This window comes from Chiloscyllium plagiosum, chromosome 7 (genome assembly GCF_004010195.1).
Source record: "Chiloscyllium plagiosum isolate BGI_BamShark_2017 chromosome 7, ASM401019v2, whole genome shotgun sequence".
Taxonomy (NCBI): Eukaryota; Metazoa; Chordata; class Chondrichthyes; order Orectolobiformes; family Hemiscylliidae; genus Chiloscyllium; species Chiloscyllium plagiosum.
The window spans coordinates 64,146,044-64,163,389 of NC_057716.1; the positions used below are offsets into that span (position 1 = coordinate 64,146,044).

Here is a 17,346-nt window from a genome sequence, read left to right on the forward strand (position 1 = left end):
TGGAACATCCAGCAACCATTCCTGCCCCTGAGAAACCCATGTCTCTGTTATGGCCACAACATCATAGCACCAGGTACTGATCCATGCTCTAAGTTCATCACTTTTATTCCTGATACTCCTTGCGTTATAGCAAACACACTTTAACTGATCCCTTGGTTCCTTCCCAGGAAAATCCTTCCCACTAGCTGGTCTTCCTCTTGCTATTGCCTCATCTGCATCAATTCTCACCTCCGGTATACAGCTCAGGTTCCCACCCCCCTGCCATACTAGTTTAAACCCTCTCGAACTACTCGAGCAAACCTTCCACCCAGGACATTGGTCTCCTTCCAGTTCAGATGCAAGCTGTCCTTCTTGTACAAGTCCCACCTTCCCCAGAAGGCATCCCAATTATCCACATATCTGAAGCCCTCCCTCCTACACCAGCTGCGCAGCCACGTGTTAAGCTGCGCCCGCCCTCTGTTCCTCGCCTCGCTATCTCATGGCACCGGTAGTAAACTAGAGAACACTACTTTGCACCTTCCATCCTAACTCCCTGAAATCACTTTTTATCTCTTCGATTCTTTTCCTGGCTATATCATTAGTGCCAACATGTAACACGATTTCTGGCTGTTCGCCCTCCCCTTTTAGAACCTTATACACCCGATCGGAGACGTCCCGGACCCTGGCACCAGGGAGGCAACATACTTTCCGGGAATCCTGATCCTGACCACAAAATCTCCTATCGATTCCCCTAACTATTGAGTCCTCTACCAAGAGTACTTTTCCCTTCTTTGCCACAGTGTCAGGCTCAGTGCCAGAGAACTGACTGCTATGGCTTTCCTCTGGTATGTCATCCCCCCAGCAGTATCCAAAACGGTATACTTATTGCTGAGGGGAATGTCCACAGGGGATCTCTGCACTATCTGTCTGTCCCCTTTCTTCCCTCTAACTGTAACCCATCTATCCTTGTCCTCAGCCTTAGGAGTGACCAATTCCCGGTAACTCCTCTCAATTACCCCCTCAGCCTCCCGAATGATCCATAGTTCATCCAGCTCCAATTCCCTAACACGGTTTTCAAGGAGCTGGAGTTGGGTGCACTTCCCGCAGATGTAGCCAGCGGAGATGTGTGCCATGTCTCCCACCTGCCACATACTGCAGGAGAAGCAAGCAACTGCCTTAGCATCCATACCCGACTTATCTGAACACCCACTCAGATTATATAATTAATATGCTTGCCTTTATTGATCAGTGCATTGAGTACAGGAGTTGGGAGGTCATGCTGAGGCTATACAGGACATTGGTTCGGCTATTTTTGGAATATTGTGTGCAAATCTGGTCTCCCTGCTATAGGAAGGATGCTGTGAAGCATAGAAGGATTCAAAGATTTAAGGATGTTGCCAGCTTTGGAGGGTTTGAGTTATCAGGAGAGGCTAAATAGGTTGGGGATATTTACCCTGGAACATCAGAGGCTGAGGGGTGACTTTATAGATGTTTATAAAACCATCAGAGGCATAGATAGGGTAAATAGACAAGGTCTTTGCCCCAGGATGGGTGAGTCCAAAACTAGAGGGCATAGGTTTAACGTGAGAGGGGAAACATATAAAAGGAATCCAAGGAGCAATGTTTCCATGCAGATGGTGGTCGTGTATGGAATGAGCTGCCAGAGAAGCTGGAGATATAACATTTAAAGGTATATGAATGGGAACGGTTGAGGGGGATATGGGCTAAATACTGGCAAATGGGACCAGGTGTATACAGAATGTCGAGTCAGCATGGGCAAGTTGGAGAGAAGGATCTGTTTCTGTGCTGTATATCTCAGTGACTCTACAAAGTGCATGCACAAGGAAGTCTTTTTTAATAGATAGAAAGCAGACAATTGGCCATGTCAGGAATTTGGTAAAAGAAATATTTAATTAGCATTGTGACCCATGAAATAATTGAACTGGTCCCCCCAATCCCTACTCCCACACCCTCTTCTCCTGTATCCCCAGTCCACCCCTCATTCCTGCTCTCTCCCACCCCAACCCCACCTTAGTCATAACAATGGAGTGGAGATCCCGCCTTGGATAGCTGCTGGCCAATTAGCTGCTGACAGCTCTCTGATTGCAGCAACATCACAGTGGTGGCCACTCCGAGAATTGCACTCAGTCCCCAATAGGAATTGGATAAGGAGGTAAATGGGGTGTCAAAAGAACATCTCTGGGACACCTGCACCAACCGACCCCACTGCCCCACGCCCAAACACTTCAACTACCCCTCCCACTCTGCCAAGGACATGCAGGTCCTGGGCCTCCCCCATTGTCACTCCCTTACCACCGGCCAACTAGAGGACGAAAGCCTCCTCTTCTGCCTCAGGACCCTTCAACCCCATGGCATCAATGTGGATTTCACCAGTTTCCTCATTTCCCCTCCCCTCATCTTATCCCAGTTCCAATTTTCCAGGTTAGCACCATCCTCACGACCTGTCCATCTTCCTTCCCACCTATCCGCTCCACCCTCCCCTCTGACCTATCACCTTTACTTCCACCTTCATCCAACCATTGCACTCTTAGCTACCTCCCCACATCCCTCCCCATTTATCTCTCTACCCCCAAGCCTCTAAGCCTCATTCTTGATGAAGGGCTTTTGCCCAAAACGATTCTGCTCTTCGGATGCTGCCTAACCAGCTGTGCTTTTCCGGTACCACAATCTCAACTCTAATCTCCAGCATCTGCAATCCTCACTTACGCATGCAGAATGGTGGTACAAGGACCAGACCTTGGCAAAGGGGTCAGGGTAAACAGGTAGAAGGGTGGAAAATTAAGCCAGAAAAGACTAAAGCAAAGGTAGTTGCAGAAATTAAATAACTGGAATGGAAATGAGATGGGTCATTTAAAACTAAGATGAGATGGAATTTCTTCAAAGGCTTATAAATCTTTGAAATTCTCTACCCTATAGGACTACTGATTTGATTTGATTATTGTCACATATACTAAGGTATAGTGAAAAGTGCTGTTTTAGATTAGATTCCCTACAGGCCCTTCGGCCCAACAAATCCACACCGCCCCTCCGAAGAGAAACCCACCCAAACCCATTCCCCTACCCTATATTTACCCCTGACTAACACACCTAACACTGTGCGCAATTTAGCGTGACCAATTCACCTGACCTGCACATCTTTGGATTGTGGGAGGAAACCGGAGCATCCGGAGGAAACCCACGCAGACACAGGGAGAATGTGCAAACTCCACACAGACAGGTGGGAATCGAACCCAGGACCCTGGTGCTGTGAGGCAGCAGTGCTAACCACTGAGCCACTGTGCCACCCACATGCTAACCAGACAAAGCATACCTCATGTAAGTACATCAAGATAAGAGAACAGAATGTTGTGCTACAGCTACAGACAAGATGCAGAGAAAGATCAATTTTAATATATGAGAGGTCTCTTCAAAAGTATGATAGTAGCAAGAAAGAAGCTGTTCTTGAGTCTGTTTGTAATTTTCTAATGTTTGTATTCTCTGCCTGACAGAAGAAGGTGGAAGAGAGTATAACCGGTGTGAGAGGGTCTTCGATTAAGTTGAATGCTTTTCTGAGGCAGCAGGAAGTGCAGACAGAGTCAATAGATGGAAGGCTAGCTTGCATGATGGACTGGGCTGCATTCACGACTCTGTAATTTCTTGCGGTCTTGGGCAGAGTAGTTGCCATACCAAACTGCGATGCATCCAATTTAGCTGCTTTCTACAGTGCATTTATAAAATTTTGCATGAGTCAATATGAAGATGCCAAATTTCCTTAACATTCTGCGGAAGGAGAGACACTGGTGTGCTTCCTTAACCATAGCAGTGACATGAGTGGACCAGGATTGATGGTGATCTTTACTCCTAGGTACTTGTGTTACGACATAGGTAAACCCTTCTGCTCATTTAAACTATCGCCTCATATCACGTTTTAATCTGTTAATTTTCCAATGGCAAAGAACTATCCCAAATACCACTATTTTTAAAAAAAATTGTTAATTTTGTTTCCAAGTCCAAAACAGGACATTAAACAACAGCTATTTATAACACCTTTCTCTTAAACCTATTTCTACCTTCCACTCTACAATACTGGTCCAATAATTTCCCTCTTAAATTTACAGCAAATCATTTTCAAACAGCTGTCATCTTCTGATGTCAAACTTTCTCTGTTGAATTCTCTATTTGGCTTTGGTGTTCTGCTACACAAATTTCTGATGGACAGGTACCTTTCAGAGAGCTATTCTGCTCGCTGATATGTTGGTGTTTGGCAGCACTTTGTTGTTTTCCTTCTAAATGTTCAAAATGTCTGATTTTATACCCCAAAACATCGGATCATTTCATTGGTTGGAAATTCAAATTTGATTGGATTTTAGCATTGGGGCATAATTTAAACTGATTGGCTGAATTTGAATTTGTTTTTTACCATGGTAACGCAGCTCCTGCTACTTGTGTCAACGAGGTGTTACATTTTTAAATCTTTCAGCACACTCTGCACCAGCCAGAAATATCAGCTCCCTTAAAAGTACAGTATATTTCAACAATTTCATAACACTTGAAACTCTTGACCATCTCCATCTCAGCACCATTGATACAGACAGGGGTGTGTCCTCCATTCCACTCCTGAAGTCGATGACCACCTCTTTCATTTATCTGACATTGAGGGAGCAATTGTTGTCTTTATACCATTCCACTAAGCCATCTCTTTCCTGTACTAGCTCATTGTTGTTTAAGATCTGACCTACTACAGTGATGTCATCAGCAAACTTGTAAATGGAGTTCGAGCAGAATTTGGCCACACAGTCATGAGTGTATAAGGAGTATAGTAAGGTGCTGAGTATGCAGTCTTGAGGGACACCAATATTGAGGGCTGTTGTTTTGGAGATGTTGTTGCTACCCTTACTAACTTTGGTCTGTTGTTCAGGAAGTCAAGTACCTAGTTGCAACATAGGAAGCAGAATCTTAGGTATTGGAGATTGGAGATGAGTTTAACTGGAAACATGGTGTTGAAGATGGAGCTAAGCTGAATAAGAGGAGTCTGAAGTAGATGTCCCTGCTATCCAAATGTTCGAGGGATAATGATTGCAGTGCAGGGACACCATCCAGGCCAGTTGCTTTCTATGAGTTCACCCTCAGGATGGCTGATCTGATGTCTGCAGAGTGACTGTGGGTATAGGTGCACCTGAGCCTGTCGCACTGGTGACATAATTTTTACTGATCTTCTGTTCACCAAAAGGAGGATAGAATGCATTGAGCTCACTGGGGTGATATACATTGTTGCCAGCGATTCTACTCAATCGCTTGTAGCCTGTTATATCATGTGTTGAAGCTCAATTTTTAAGCATGTTCAAGACTGAAATCAATTGATTTTTAGATACCAAAAATATCAAGGGATATGGATTAAACTGAAGAGTGGCAGAGAGGTTGGCAATGATCTAATTGAATAGCAGAGCAGATTTAATGGACTGAACTACCCATCTTTCTGTAAAGGAACTGTAAGAAATTGACAAAATTACTGGAAGAAAAGACGAGTAGAAATAGTTCAAAAGGTATTCTTTAGCAAAATGAAATGTGTTAGGAGATCAGAATATCAGCTCTAGGTTGTAAAAGGGAGTGTAGGATGTTGATTATATACTTTCCCATTTCATAATTTGGAAAACATTAGACTATCATTGAACCATCGTCATCACATACCTTCATTTAACAATTTAAAATTATGAAGAATATTGTATTTGCAAGAAATATTAATGTAATTTCATGGTCACATACAGAAGGATGTAAACACTTGCTTCGCACAAAAATATTTTGTCGAAGGCACTACTAATGAGGCATGTAATTATTTTTTTCAAAGATTGAGTGAATTAGCCCTTTGTCACAGACATAAATATATCTCATGCACATGATAGATAATACCTCAAAGGCCTGACAATCCAATTTTTAGAAGATCATTTGCTTCTTCAAAATCTGTATCCCTGTCTGTGGATGTAGGGTTGATAGAGACACTAGTCAAATTGGTAACAAACACAGAATGCTGCAGAAACTCAGCAGGTCTGGCAGCATCTGTGGAAGAAGCAGAGTTTACATTTCAAGTCCAGTATGACTCTTCTTTCTTCAGCAAGTTATTGTATGTGGTAATTACCTTGACCTAGTTTAAAAACACTGCGAGAAAATAGATATAAATAATGCATGTTATGAGAAGTCCATTATTAAATCAAAATTGTATCTCAACCTTTAATCTTGAAATTTCTTACAGCTATCAAATGGCTATTTGTCACCACAATTGTAATTGTGTTCACATTTCCAGCAAGTGAGGGATGTTAGGGCTGAGGAAACTAGAACTTTTTGAAAAAACACTTACTGGTTCTAAAATCAATATCAAACACTTGCAGCCTAGATGAGTATTGTTTTGATGTAGAAGACAACTTTATCTCATCTTTTATATAAGAATAGCCACCATAGTGGAGCAAGTACAGTAGGGTGATTTCTTCTTTTCCAGTGCACCAGTCCTTTTGGCAACTTGAGCTCAACTGTGAGTAGTCCTGTGCAATTAATTCATAAGTAGAAACTGTGTCACTCTGCAAATGACTGAGAATTAGCAATGTAATAACAATGACCATCAGATGAGACAGACAGGTCTCACAATGCTCTTCAACTTCTACTTGCATCTTTAAATCTACAAATGTGTTGTTTTCACTATTTAATTCACTTGATTTTTCAATCATTTCTATACAATAATTTAGAACAGTGCCTTTCACAGCAATAGCTCCTGGGTCAGACACAGCAGCAGCAGCAGGAAAGAGGAGAAATTCCATGCCATCAGAAATACCGGCATGCGTTGGGAGTGATTGTGATGGCACAGATTTTTTTGTGTCTTTTTTAAACCAAACAGTTCAGGGATGTTATGACACTCTGCAGCAGGTACAACCTGAACCCGGGCCTCCTGTGACAGAGACAGGCACATTACCATTGTGTCACAACAGCCCTTTTGTGGTTACAATATGGTGCAGAGGCGGCTCATTTTGCTGCTTGAAATTGCTCCTCCATTTAATAAGATCAAGGCTGATTTTATTTAACCTCCAATTTATATTTCGGCTTTCCCTGACAACCTTTCACCCAGATTCTATTACTTCCCTCCTTATTAATTTTTAAAAATCAGTCCTTGCTATCAACATTCTGTCCAATCTTCTGACTGGGCTCCTGTTTCTGCAAGATTACATGTTTTCTCTTCATGTTTCACACTATCCTTAACCTTTAAGTTAACTTGGTAACTGCAGAAGGTGGGTCTGTCGCTTGGAATTTTTCTTGCCTGATGGAATGTATCTATTCTGTGTCTATCCTCATCTGTTCCTGAAATATCACCTTAACCCTAACTTCATCGCAGGTGCCACTGCATCTCCATTAACCCATTTTTTAACATAATTTGCCTTACTTTAGCCAACTCTGCTTTCATGCCTCATAATAGGTCTTTTTTAAGTTTAAGAAAGTCTTGCAACTACTTATCTCTCCCTCAAACCCAACATAAAATTCAATCATATTATAGTTACTTCTGCTTAGAAGTGCCTTCAGCATTAGACCATTTATTAATTCTGCACACAGAACCAGGTCAGCTCTCTGGTTGGTTCCAGAGCACGCTGTTCTAATATCAATCTCAAAAACATTTTATAAACTCATCTAGACTACCTTGGTCCATCTGACTTCTCCAGTCTGTACGCCTCCACATGATTATTGCTGGGCTTTTCTTACAAACTCCATTATTTCCTTATGTTATTTTTATGGAATAAATCAGATAGCAGCTTCAGATGCCTACACACCACCCCCAAAGAAATCAGGAAGTTGTGCTCGCAATGCCCTACTTTTCTGTATGTTATAATTACATGGAGTATACTGGACAGAAACAGGCCATTTGGTCCCATCAGCAGATACTGGCAGTGTTTATGTTCCAGATGAGCATGCTCCCACCTTTCTTCATCCAACCCTCTCACCATAAACTTCCAGCCATTTCTCCCTCATTTATTTATGCAGATTCCTCCTAAATCCATCCACTTTATTCACTTGTACCTTGAGGCCTTTGGCATTTACATGCATGGAAGGGCATGACTTTGCAGTATTTACTTTCTAGAAAAGGTTAGAACTTGTCTATTCAAGTTTTAATAACACAGAAGTATTACTACCACACAGCAACTTTGCAGCAAACATAATTTACTACTCAGACTCGTTCGTTTGATTTCAATTATTGTTGGAAACTTAAAGGCTTTGAAAAAATATTGTCTCTCTGTCTCCTCTCAATCTCTTAATCCTCTTTCTTTCCCTTGCTGTCATTTGTTTCCAATAGCAGATTTGGTCTTAGTATAACCCACTTGGGGAAAGTGCGTTGAGTCTCAAGCTCCCTGTTTCCAGGGTCATCACAAAAGATAATGATTTAATAAGAGCATACCAAATCTCCAAATTACCTGTCTGATGAAATCACATTAACAGAAAACACTGACCAGGTTCCTGTACTTAACATGAGCTACTGTTTATTACAAATAGATAAGTTCTGACCATACGTAAACATAACTATGAACTACCAACGCACAGCTCTACTAATTGAAATTCTAATCCTCTTTTAAGTGGATAAGATACAGCCACAGCAAACAAAAATAAAATGGTATTGTTGGAAGGGGGAAAATAAATATCTGAGAAACAAAATTCAATAATACCAGTCTGCAGGCTTCCATATGATGATTTTTTTTACTTCTCAAGACCTTCTGTTCTTCTATCGCTTTTCTCTAGATTCTTTCACATCTTTGCAGGAGACACAAGGTGAATGGTATACTAATTAGAATTTTTTTGTTACTGGTTTAAGTCAGCAGCTAACAGCAACTGGTCAGTTAAAATAATTGGCTTTCTTTGGGCTCCACTGCAGTCAGACAGAAACTCAGAACCTGTATTTCCAGCAGTACAGAGGCTTCTCCCCAAGTTGTTCACCTGTCTGGGAGCCAACACTTGTCATCGGGCTGATGACTTCTGGTGTCCACAACTGGCCACGTTTGCACAAACCAATCGGCTATTTGTCCTCAGCCGAATCTTTGCATACACACCCCTAGTAAAATGTCATCTTATCTCACTTGAACCAACTGCTTGCAAAGCAATAATACAAATACAGCTCATAATGAGTAGTTACATGAAGTGCAGCAATTCCTTCCACAATCTTTTATTTTAAAAACAGACCTTTTCCATTTTAGTCCACAATCAAAAATACAGAAAACAAGAAACAGTCTTTACAGCACTCAATTAAATAACATGTTCTAATTTACATTTTCTGGTTTAAATTTTATATACCACAATAGGTCTGAAATGTTTACTAATTGGTTGTGGAACTGAAAATGTGTTGCTGGAAAAGCGCAGCAGGTCAGGCAGCATCCAAGGAGCAGGAGCCCTTCTTCAGGAATGAGGAAAGTGTGCCAAGCAGGCTAAGATAAAAGGTAGGGAGGAGGGACTTGGGGGATGGGCGTTGGAAATGCGATAGGTGGAAGGAGGTTAAGGTGAGGGTGGTTGGGTTGGTTGGTCCGGGTGTCCCAGAGGTGTTCTCTGAAACGTTCCGCAAGTAGGCGGCCTGTCTCCCCAATATAGCACCTCCGATACAGGCTGCCTACTTGCGGAACGTTTCAGAGAATACCTCTGGGACACCCGGACCAACCAACCCAACCACTCCGTGGCTCAACACTTCAACTCCCCCTCCCACCCCACCAAGGACATGTGGGTCCTTGGACTCCTCCATCGCCAGACCATAGCAACACGACAGCTGGAGGAAGAGCGCCTCATCTTCCTCCTAGGAAACCTCCAACCATAAGGGATAAACTCAGATTTCTCCAGTTTCCTCATTTCCCCTCCCCTCACCTTGTCTCAGTCCCAACCCTCCAACTCAGCACCACCTTCCTAACCTGCAATCTTCTTCCTGACCTCCCCGCCCCCACCCCCACTCCGGCCTATCAGCCTCACCTTAACCTCCTTCCACCTATCGCATTTCCAACATCCCTCCCCCAAGTCCCTCCTCCCTACCTTTTATCTTAGCCGGCTTGGCACACTTTCCTCATTCCTGAAGAAGGGCTCATGCCCGAAACGCCTATTCTCCTGCTCCTTGGATGCTGCCTGACCTGCTGTGCTTTTCCAGCAACACATTTTCAGCTCTGATCTCCAGCACCTGCAGTCCTCACTTTCTCCCAATTGGTTGTGGAGTCATGCCATTGCTTGCTCTGTTCACAAAAGGTACCAGACTTTGTGTAGAAGGTCCTGAACTTTTAACTCTCTAGTTGCCACACGTTACAGTGTAGAAGAAATGAAAGTGTACTGAATGTCTTACATAACTTGGCCCACATTTGGTGATCTAAAGTGAATCAGGATGTGGATAACATTGATAATATTTTGGGTCCAGAGGTTACTGAATTTCTCGCTGCATTTTCCCAGCAATTTCTGATTTGGTTTCTGATTCCTACCAAGAACAGTTCTTTTTTTTCCCCCCCTGTGGATAACATTGACCTAGTCACAGCCCTGAAAGTGATGCTGGACAATATAATGAGCAATATTTATTTAAGAAATGGTTTATTTGCTATATTATTTGAGGCGATTAGGAATCAACCTCAATATTTGAGGCATATGTAGGTCAGACCAGTACGGTGACACATTTGCTTTCCTACAGGATGGTAGTAAACTAGTAACTTCATGGACATTTTCCTGGTTCCAATCCACAAATAAAATTTTATTTCATAACTTGCCATGACAGAATAAGAACCTGCAATGCCTTCACTGCAAGTTCAATATTATCATCAGGATACTACAATACCAACTATCATAGAACTGAGGAACTTATGTGATTCACACCCTATGATCCATTGGTACGTAGGGCATGGCAAGCATCACCACGTGACTTGGAAGATCACAAAAATTCAAAATAATTTCACCCATATAATTAATTAAGTGGCTAATTAAGCAGAAAGGAAAGGAAAAGGTCTTTCCAGAGTCCATGGGTAAGTAGTATAAATTGGATTGGTTAATCATGTTTCCAGACTATTCTCCCTTACCACACCATTTGACACTATTGCTGCAAGTTAAAATAACCTTACATCTGAATATATTATTGACTGATCGCATGTATAGTATATAGCTCCATCCATGATGTAGGAGGTTTACTTCCTATACCATCATTTATGGAAGATTATTTTAACTTGCTTTGATGAGTTCTATGCTAGAATCTACAATGTAGAACCGTACAACATATGGCATCGGAAGAGACAATTTAGCCCAATTGCATATGTCAGCTCTTTTGAAAAGCTAACTCCTTAAGATGTTTCAGTCTCAATACCCAAAACTGTGCCAGAAAACTAACTACAGCATACTGCCCTGGTGGTTGCCAAGGTGCAGAATACCCAAATTTCATTGTCTATGAACATCATATGAATCCCAAAATAAGCCTCCCACCAGCAGTACTGAGGCTATGATACCATACAGTCATGAAATTGTACAGCATGGAAACAGACTCTTCAGTTCAACCAGTCAACATCGACAATGTTCCCAAACTAAACTAAACCCACCTGCCTGTGCTTGGCCCATATTCCTTCAGACCTTTCCTATTCATGAACTTATCCAAACGACTTTTAAATGTTGCAACTCTACCTGCATCCATCACTTTCTCTGGCAGTTCATTCCACACACAAACCACTCTCTATGTGAAAGAAATTGCCCCTTATATCCTTTTTTGAATGTCCTCTCATGTTAAAAATATGCCCCCTAGTTTTGAACTCTCCCATCCTAGGGAGAAGACCCTTTTCCTTCTCCTTATCTATGTCCCTCACGATTTTATAAACCTCAACCTCCTAAGCTCCATGAAAAAGGTTCCAGCCTTTCCCGAGGTCTCACCAACATCCAATACAGCCTCAATATGATGTCCCAACTGCTCCACTCAAAGGTCTGAGCAATGGAACCAAGCGTGCTAAATGCCTTCTTAACCACCTTGTCCACTTGTGACACAAATTTAAAGCATTATGTACTGAACCCCTACTCAGGGCCTTCGCATTAACTGTTTAAGTCCTGAAATTGTTTGGATTATCAAAATGCAATACCTCTCATTTATTCAAATTAAACTCCATCTCCCATCCCCAGCCTATTGATCCAATTGAGCAAGATCTCTATTTGAGATAACTTTCTTTATTGTCCATATACCACCAATTTTGGTGTCATCTGCAAACTTACTGACCATGCCTCCGATATTCTCATCCAAATCATTTATATAAAAGACAAACAAAAGTGGACCCGGTACCAATTCCTGTGGAACACTGCTGGCCACAAGTCTCCAGTCCGAAAAACAACCCTCCACCACCTTCTGTCTCCTTGTATCAAGCCAATTTTATATCAGATTGGCAAGGTCATCCCATTCCCATGTGATCTAACCTTACTAATTAGTCTACCATGCAGAACCTTGTCAAAGACTTATTGAAAGTCCATTGTCGATATACAATATCTATTATTCTGCCTTCATTAATCTTTTTGGTTACTTCCCCAAAATAAAACTCCATCAAGTTTGAGACACACAATTTTCCTCACCTGAAATCATGCTGACTATCCCTAATCAATTCTGTCCTCTTCAAATGCAGGTAAATCCTGTCTTCCAGACAAAAAGGATTTTGGGTAATCACAGATGGAGGATGTCGAAAAAAATCTAGCTGTAAGAACTGCACCTTTTTTTGAGGTATTTTAGGTGTTGGAGATGATTTCTTCAGAGAGAGAAAGAGAAATGGAAGGAGAGAAGGAGAAAGGGGGAGAGGGAGGGAGGGAGAGGGAGGGAGGGAGAGGGAGGGAGGGAGGGAGGGAGGGATCCCCACTCTGCTACCTGGCACTGCAGTGATTCTGCACAGTTACTGCCTTGGTGTTTGAATTCATGTGTTGTTGGACATCGGAGTGTATCTAGGAAAACTTAAACTGTGAAATTCACAACTGATCTTGGAGGAACCTGTGTGGAAGAGATCACAGTACAGAAACAGATAAGTGAATAGTTTTTAAGTGTAGCTTGCTGTAAATCTTCAATAGTGAGTAGAGTGGGTTCTTTCTTGATTAAATGTTTTATTGATATCTGTCTCTTGATTAAATTTTTAAAATATAAGCCATAAGTATTAAGATAGCCTGGAGCAGTTTATTTTTCAAAAAAAGCACAAGGATGGTACTACTTTCTGGGTCTGTAGATTGTGAAGGAGCAAAAATGGCCTTCAGTAGAGCGACATACTCATCTTGTCAGATGTGGGAGTTTAGGGAGAGTTTACATGTTACTGAGGATTATGTCTGCAGGAAATGTCTTTAGTTACGAATCCGATTAGATCAAATGCATCAGTTGAAGTGATAGTTAGAGGCAATGAGGAATTTACAAGAGCAAGGGGGTGTGATGGGTGGCAGTTACAGTAAGGAAGAAAAGCTCCAAATACAGTCAGATAGATGGATTCACTCCAGGAAAAGGTGGGAGAGGTAGGCAGGTAATGAAGGAGTCTTCTGTGGCTATCCCCATTTCAACCAAGTGTGCTGTTTTCAGAAGTGTAGGGGGTGATGAACTCTCAGGGGAATGTAGCACGAACAGCCAAGTTTCTGGTATCGAGACTGGCTCTAATGCGATCGATTGTGATAGGAGACTGGTCAGGTGTACACTAGAACTCTATGGGAAGCGAGGGAAGTGAGGGAAGTGATTGCTGGGCCCGATGCTGAGATATTTGTATCATTGATAGTCACAGGTGAGGTGTCAGAAGACTGGAGGTTGGCAAACGTGGTACCATTATTTAAGAAAGGTGGTAAGGAAAAGCCAGGGAACTATAGACTGGTGGTGGGCAAGTTGTTGGAGGGAATCCTGAGGGACAGGATTTACCTGCATTTGAAAAGGTAAAGATTTATTAGGGATAGTCAGTATATCTTCGTGTGTGGGAAATTATGTCTCTCAAACTTGATTGAGTTTCTTGAAGAAGTAACAAAGAGGATTGATGAGGGAAGAGTGGTGGATGTGATCCATATGGACTTCAGTAAGGCGTTTGACAAGGTTCCCACTGGGAGATTGATTAGCAAGGTTAGATCTCATGGAAGACAGGAAGAACTAGCCATCTAGATACAGAACTGGCTCGAAAGGTAGAAGATGGAGATTTACTTTTCCCACTGAGGTTACTTCCCCAAAAAAACTCAATCAAGTTTGAGACATCATTTTCCTCACATGAAATCATGCTGACTATCCCTAATAAATCCTCTCCTCTTCAAATCCTGTCTCCCAGAAAAAATGGATTCTGGATAATCCAAGGTGGAGGATGGAGAAAAAAATCCAGTGTGACCAATGGAGTACCACAAGGATCAGTGCTGGGTCCTCTACTTTTCATCATTCATATAAATGACTAGGATGTGAACATAGGAGGTTACCTCAGATTACGACAAGATCTTGATCAGATGGGCCAATGGACTGAGCAGTGGCAGATGGAGTATAATTTAGATAAATGTGAGATGCCACATTTTGGAAAAGCAAATCTTAGCAGAACTTATACACTTAATGGTAAAGTCCCAGGGAGTGTTGCTGAACAAAGAGACCTTGAAGTGCACATTCATAGTACCTTGACAGCAGAGTAACAGGTAGATAGGATAGTGAAGGCGGCGTTTGATATGCTTTCCTTTATTGGTCAGAGTATTGAGTATTTGAGTTGGGAGGGAATGTTGAGGCTGTATAGGACTTTGGTCAGCCACTTTTGCAATATTGCGTGATATTCTGGTGTCCTTCCTATCGGAAGGATGTTGTGAAACTTGAAAGGGTTCAGAAAAGATTTACAAGGATGTTGCCAGGATTGGGAGATTTGAACTATAGGGAGAGGCTGAATAGACTGGGGCTTTTTTCCCTGGAGCTTCAGAGGCTAAGGAGTGACCTTATAGAGGTTTATAAAATCATGAGGGGCATGGATAGGGTAAATATACAAGTTTTTTTTCCTGGGGTGGGGGAGTCCAGAGCTAGAGGGCATAGATTTAAGGTGAGAGGGAAAAGATTAAAAAGGGACCTCAGGGACAACTTTTTCATGCAGAGGGTGGAGATTGTATGGAATGGGCTACCAGAGGAAGTGGTGGAAGCTGACACAATTACAACTTTTAAAAAGTGTTTGGATGAGTATATGAATAGGAAAGATTTAGAGGGATATGGGCCAAGGCTGGCAAATGTTAGTAGATTAGGTTAGGATATCTGGTCGGCATGGACAAATTGGACCAAAGGGTCCGTTTCTATGCTGTACATCTCCTGACTGTATAATTTACCGATCACCAATGTCAGCCTCATGGGTCTATAATTTCCAGGCTTCTCCTTACTACATTTTTCAAACAATGGTACAACATTAACCACCAAAACCTTTTCTCCAGTACGTCACCCATGTTTATCGTAGGTACAAGTACTTCTGTTAGGGGCACCGCAACATCCTGGGATACACATAATCAGTGAATACCTTGTGCAAGTGATAGACTCACTGGCCCTGAATTACCAACATTTTCCTGACAGAATTCAGGCAGAGACTGAGGGTGAGGCCAGTCAGTTACTCACACTGATCCTTTGCAACTGTCGTGCTAATGGGCAACTGTTAAATTTTCATAAGGCATTTAGTACCTGAAACAGTTAATTAACATCATTAAGTAAGCTCCACCCATCAAGACTGTTTGTGGGAGGAGTTAACCTGCATCCTCGTTGTTCAGCTGTCTCTAAATTGTGCAACAGAATGCTTTAGTAGTTAGGAGTACTGTGTCCTTACTTTTAATGACAGCTTGAAAAAACGAGTCTCATGTACATCAGATTTTGTGCTATTTTTCAAGGCTGAGCCTATCTTCTTCCAAAGGCTTCATGTGAACATTCATCTCCAATTGGTATCAGTAACTTAGACTAATATGGAGGAGGAGGATTGGTTGCCGTGATTCATTGCAACAGAAGGCTGTGGCGGCTGTGTCACTGAATGTCTTTAAGACAGAAATAGATACGTTGTTAATTAGAAAGGGGAACAAGTCTTCCAAGGAAAAGGCAGGTAAATGGGGATGAGAAACTCAGCCACAATCACACGGCAGAGCAGATGCGATGTGCCAAGCAGCGTAATTCTACTCTTTTATCTATGGTCTTATGAATCTATGCAAGATGTTCCAGATTGTTCTGGTGGACACAGCCATAACATACAGCAAGCTTGCAAAACTGCTCTCGGAAATTATCGCATAACTAAGAGCATATGCATTCTGTAAAACAAGCTGGCCTGAAGAAATATTCAATTCTGCAGAAGTCTCAGTCATTCGAGGAAGAAAAGGGAAAAAATCCAGTTAGAAAACTGCATTCAACAATTCAGTATCCAGCAGCTTAGAAGTACATAGGGCCTGTCAGCTTCCGTGAACGCAGACAATCAACAGTTAAAGATGGCTGCAGAGCAATAACACAACTAAGTCTGCATTTCAGAGCTCAAATCAGTGAGAAATAATGAAAAATAAAAACTGAAAATGCTTCTGAAGATCACAAAGAGTCTCACTAAAGCTACAAGGGAAAAATTGTGGATCATAAACTTCAGGTACTTATCAGGCACACAAAGTAAGTAAATCCCTTCAGGGAAGAATGAAGATTTTTATATTTAAGAGAAGCTAAAAGGCAGCTTAAATTGCTATATTTGATAAACAAGGATTGTTATAAACGATTAAAATTATCAGAAACTGCTCCAGAAAATACTTTTAAAAAGGGCACCTTTTACAAAAAACCCCACCAAAATGGTAGTATGCATCAACTAATTAGTCTGAAAAAAAATTGAACAGGTCATTAAAGATCAGTGTTTTGAAAAAGAAATCGAATGTGCATTCAAAAATATTCTTAAAAGATGTGATAAGAGCCCAACTTAATTTTGTTTCAATTTAAAATAGTGCAATTGTATTGAAGCAGCTTAGAGGAGTCAAGCTATCCTTTGTTGAAAAAGTCATGAAACAGCTAAGATGAAAAGGAAAAAGGGCAAATTCCTCCATTATGGGAGGAAAGAAAGCAGTTCTTTCTCAATTTTAAAACACTTCAATAATCTTTAAATGTTTAAAAATGACTTTTTCTGAACAAATAGAATGATAATTCTGAAACACAGTCTCCAATTTTAATTAATAGAAATTTAATAAAAATTTTGAAAACACAAGCTTTCAGGTGGCTTTCTTTATTCTGTAGTTTTAGTAGCAGATCATGTTTAGAATGAATTGAATATTTTTGTCAATATCCTAAGAATATCTAACAATTACTTGTTATTAAGTACCAATCATATAATGAAGCAAGCAGGATTTAATAAGAATACAGCTTCTATGAGACAACTTTATTAATGGTCTTTATACCTTACAAGCATTGTG

At 41.4% G+C, this 17,346-nt stretch overlaps 1 protein-coding gene across 6 annotated transcripts in view; it reads right to left on the reverse strand.

Moving 5' to 3' along the window:
• csrnp3 (cysteine-serine-rich nuclear protein 3) overlaps positions 1-17,346 on the reverse strand; it is a 241,642-nt gene that overhangs the window by 36,092 nt on the left and 188,204 nt on the right. The window contains exon 1 of one of the 6 annotated variants that reach the window (XM_043693917.1): positions 8,673-8,736. The exons of the other annotated variants lie outside the window; for them this stretch is intronic. The gene's annotated coding sequence lies outside the window, so the exon portion shown is untranslated. Of the gene's footprint in view, positions 1-8,672; positions 8,737-17,346 lie in introns of those variants that run through there. 6 annotated transcript variants of the gene reach the window in all.